General features: G+C 45.3%; 1 pseudogene; it reads right to left on the bottom strand.

The window, feature by feature from the left end:
* Positions 1-5000, bottom strand: part of LOC116088083 — a 22370-nt pseudogene that overhangs the window by 476 nt on the left and 16894 nt on the right.

The following is a 5000-nucleotide window of genomic DNA, read 5'->3' as shown; positions in this document are numbered from 1 at the left end:
GATGATTCCCAAGCTATACTTCTATGACCCTGAAGTTTACAACATGGACCTCACTGTTTCTCAGACATGTTCCTCAGCATCATTTTCCCACTCAGAATACAATCTTTACTTCCTTGTATTTCCTGTTTTTACAAACTACTGGCATCCCTAGCTTATGATCCTGCGTCACCCCAGTCTCTTTTCCCATCATTCATCTCTCTTCTCCCTATGAGCACCACCATGACCACACTATTTCAGCTGGATAACCCAGGACCATCTCCCCATCCACACTCTTTAACCAAATCTTGGCTGCAAAGTCACCTTTACCATAACTGAACTGGAGGTGCAGATGTAGACAGAGGCTTTTGGAGGGTAATTACTCTGTGAACCATAGTAAAGAACATGGGTTTTGTTCTAAGGAGAATCATTGGGGGGTGGGGGTTGAGGAGGGGCTAAAACCAACAGCATCCTATAGACCAAAGCAGAAATCACTCGACGGCAGAGGAAAAGACTAAGTCGTGGCTGTAGTACTAGACAGCCACACAGAAGCATCCCGCACAGCATTTTTATACTTATGGATATAGAGGATAACGGATACATAATGTGTTCCTCCTTTTGTATTCTAACTCATCCCTACCCCTTGAGGTTTACAGTAAGGCCTGTGCCCCAGTACTCCTTTGGTTACTGTTGTCAGGTGAACAGCTGGACAAGACAGTCTGGTGATTAGTCTGGTCAAGGCTGCAGTGCCTGCAGCGATGAGAGGGCTAGGTGTAACATGTGACTTGTGCACTGCTATAGAGGGTGTGCGTGTTTCCACAACACCCACCACAACACATCCTAGCAGAGAAAGAACCGAGGACCAATCAGAGTAAGAAAGGGATAAGCAGCTATGCACAAGGTCAAGGCAGTCCACATCCCAGATCTGAGGAGTGCGGAGGAGCTTAGCAGCCCCACACTTAGCAGAAGAGCTGTTGACAGTCAGAGAGTCCATTTTCTCTAAAGGTGTGGCTCCTGGTAGGTCATCCCTCCCCCAGTGGATGGCCCCACACCCATGCATACATGGGCAGCACGAATCAAGCTGGATTAGTGATGAGAGGGAGGGAGGGAGGGAGAGAGAGACAGAGACAGAGACAGAGAGACAGAGAGACAGAGAGAGCTGACCTGGGCATTGTGACTCATGCTTTTAATTCCAGTATTCAGAAGGCTGAGACAGATGGCTATGAGTTCAAGGCCAGTCAAATTTACATAGAAAGTGTCCAACCAGCCAGGACTACCACATGAGACCTGTCTCAGAAAAAAAAAAAAAAGTTTGTGAAGTTGGAAGAGGGATTTGAGGGTTGGGGGTGGGCCTAGAAGAAGTTGGGGGGAAGAGTGGGGCATATATGTGTGTATGAAATTTTAAAATATATTATATAAAGGCATTATAAATCCAAGAATGGACTGTGTTGATTCCTAGAGAAGTTTTGTTTTGTTTTGTTTTTTAAGATTTATTTTACGCATATGAGTACACTGTACACTGTCTTCAGACATACCAGAAGAGGACATCGGATCCCATTACAGATGGTTGTGAGCCACCATGTGGTTGCTGGAAATTGAACTCAGGACTTCTAGAAGAGCAGTCAGTGCTCTTAACTGCTGAGCCATCTCTCCAGCCCCCCCAGAGAAGTTTTATTAGCACGAGTGCATAAATTGCTCACACAGAGAAAGAATGAGTTAATTCACAAAGCTTTGGAGAGTTGTCACTAATGTTGGTGAAGGTCATTCACTCTGCGCTTCTGGTATCTCTGACCTTGCACAGAACTGCTCAGAAGTATCCAGCATTCCCCTCCAGTCATGCTCCAGGCTTGCCCCTTCCTGCCCCGGTCTTCACAGGGTTTCTGATCCCACTCCTTCCTTCTTCTGCTCTCTTCCTACCTCAGTGATAATGCTCAGGTGACCTATGGTAATAACATTCCTGACACTGCTGCCTGCTCTGGCTTGGCTGGAGCTCCATGCTCTTATTTGAGGAACTTCAACCTTCTTGTCCTTGTTTGTCTGCTTAGTCAGGCCAGGCTAGCCCACCGGTTTCACTTCCAAGTACAGCACCATAGAGAAGGTATAACCATTCCTTTTCAGAAATGAATGACATATGGTGGGACATTAGATTGCCCTTCCCAAGGGAATTATATTAAATAACTTTAAAATGATGATGATTTTAAAATGATGATGACGTGGTAGCTTGTATATATAATTCCAGCATTCGGTAAGTTGAAGCAGAAGGATGGCTGAGGCTAGACTAGGCTACATAGTGAGTAGTGAGTTTAGGCCAGCCTGTGTTACATAGTAAAAAACAGAGATAGATAGATAGATAGATAGATAGATAGATAGATAGATAGATAGATTTAAGCAGAAGGAGAAAGGGGTGAAGGAAGAGGAGGAAATAGAATAATAAAAAAAGATAGCTGGGAATGTGGCTCATCCAGTAACACCAATAATGTGGAGGTTGAGGCAGGAGGGTTGTTGAGCCAGACTAGATTATATAAAAAGGGTCTGGGCTATAGGCATGAAGAACTCTCTCAAGAAAGAGAGGAGCCAGGCATGGTAGCACACATCTTCAATCCCAGCATGTACTCAGGAGGCAGAGGCAAGCAGATCTATGTGAGTTCAAGGTCAGCCAGGGATCTGTTATACAGAAAAAGAAAGAAAGAAAGAAAGAAAGAAAGAAAGAAAGAAAGAAAGAAAGAAAGAAAGAGAGAGAGAGAGAGAAAGAGAGAGGGAGAGAAGGAAGAGGGAGAGAGAGGGAAGGAGAAAGAGGGAAGGATGGGGGCTGGTGAGATGGCTCAGTGGTTAAGAACACCAACTGCTCTTCTGGAAGTCATGAGTTCAAATCCCAGCAACCACACGGTGGCTCACAACCATCTGTAATGAGAAATAAATAAAGAACCTATGGGCTGGAGCAAGGGGGGGCCTGTAGTGAACAGGGGCTGGAGTAAGAGGGAGAAAGAAAGGAAGGAAGGAAGGAAGGAAGGAAGGAAGGAAGGAAGGAAGGAAGGAAGAAAGGGAGAAAGAAAATGCTAGATGGTGGTGGCTCACAGCTTTAATCTCAGCATTCCTGTGGATCTCTGAGTCTGAGGCCAGTCCTGGTCTACAGAGCCAGGGCTACACAGAGAAACCCTGTCTCAAAAAAACAAAACAAGGGGGATGGAGAGATGGCTCAGGGGATAAGAGCACTGGTTGCTCTTCCAGAAATCCTGAGTTCAGTTCCCATCTGTAATGAAACCCAGAGCTCTCTTCTAGCCATGCAGGCAGAACATTGTACACATAATAAATAAATAAATAAATAAATAAATCTTTAAAAAAAACAGACAGACAAAAAGCAAGCAGAGGAAGGAATTGATATACAATAAAGAAAAGACCCATGCTGAAACACAACTACAGATTATCTGCAGGTAGAGCAGAATAGTTCATAAAAAGAACCAGAAGGTTAGAGGACACAATCCAATGCTTGCCTAGCAAGAGCCCCAACACCAAACAGAAAAATCATGGAAACAAAAGGCCCCACAGGCATAAACTCACCAGAAATCCCAGTCTTCCATTTTTCTAGGCACTTTTCCTTTCCTGATTCTATTACTTAGAACCTCATTCTCTCAACACTTCAGATTGGCCCAGACCACCTTCCCAGGAGGCCTTTGTATAGACATATATTTTTCACAACCTACTTTAATAAGGGTTCAACCTCCCTTCTAGCCCACCACCCACCAGAGGCAGTGGAAAAGAAAGGTTATTAGGATTCAGGGTGAGGAACCTGTTTAGAAATAGTTCTTTGGGGTGATTCCAATCTTTGTTTTTCTCAGTCTAGTCCACTAGCAAACACCAAACACAAGCCAGTAGCTGCAGTCCAGTCCATTCCACAGACACAACACACAAACCTGCAAGGGCAGTTCAATTCAGACCACAAGGCTTGCCAGTCGGCCAGAGAGTCCAGAGAGGCAGAAGAAGCTGCAGGCATGATGTCACCACAAGTGAAGCTCAGCAAGGCAATGTAAGGCGAACCAGTGCACGCATGCCATCAGCAAAGACTATGGAGGAGCAAAGTGAATCGATGCTCTAGCTTCCACCATCAATGGGGTCATACTTCTCTTCTTTCTAAACATAATGCATCCTTTCCCCTGGGTCTGCTTCAGGAAAACAGTCTTTCATGTGTCTGCTTTAGCAACACATTCCTTCACCTGTCTGCCCCAGCAAAACATCATTATAACTGAGTCTCCAAAGAAAGCAGAAATTTCCACTTTACCTTTGAGTGCTCAGCTTGTTGTCTATCTGTCTACCTCTTCTTCCCCAACAACCCCCACTGTTTGTCAGCCATTCCTTCCTCTTGTGGTATTAGGAATTTTCTCTGCTTACATGGATTGTTTACATGGGGCTGGGTCACTCCAACCTCCAATAGTGGGATACTTCTGGCCAGGCCTGTTGGAGCAGCAGAGCTATCTCACATCAGCATTGGCTCAGAAACAAACACATGACATGTGTTTAATGTACCAGATTTAATGAAATGTAATCTGGAACAATCTGGTGCCATATCAGGGAGGGCACAATGCTTCTTCCTAGGGTTGCTGGAAGAAGAGTTCCAGGCCTGGAGCTTAGACCTTGTCAGTGTTAAGGGCACGTGCAGCTGGAGCTTGGACCTTCCAATTATAAAGGTCGAGTGCAGAACCTGCAGTGGGAAGAGAAATGCGTAGGTCTGTCCATGGTTGATGTACTGTCTTCGAACAAATTCACCCTTGATCACTTGCTCAGCAAAAATTTAGCTGGGTCTTTAAATATTTCTCCTGTGCAGCTGACATGATGTGGAACTCTGACAGTAGAGGGCACCGGGGAGATATTGACAAAGAAAGGGTTCTGCTTTCTGGTTCTGGCATGTTCCATGCCAGCGCAGCTTCTTCTTCAGTGCCCAGCTCTTGCAACACCCACGGCTCTTCTGGCTTCTGGCTCTTTTTGTTTCATCAGACTAACAGGCACTTCCCCTCCCTCCACACCACTCC

The sequence above is a fragment of the Mastomys coucha genome, unplaced genomic scaffold (assembly GCF_008632895.1).
Source record: "Mastomys coucha isolate ucsf_1 unplaced genomic scaffold, UCSF_Mcou_1 pScaffold14, whole genome shotgun sequence".
Lineage (NCBI taxonomy): Eukaryota > Metazoa > Chordata > Mammalia > Rodentia > Muridae > Mastomys > Mastomys coucha.
The sequence above is the reverse complement of the archived record's forward strand: the minus strand, read 5'-3'. Positions and strand labels throughout refer to the sequence as shown.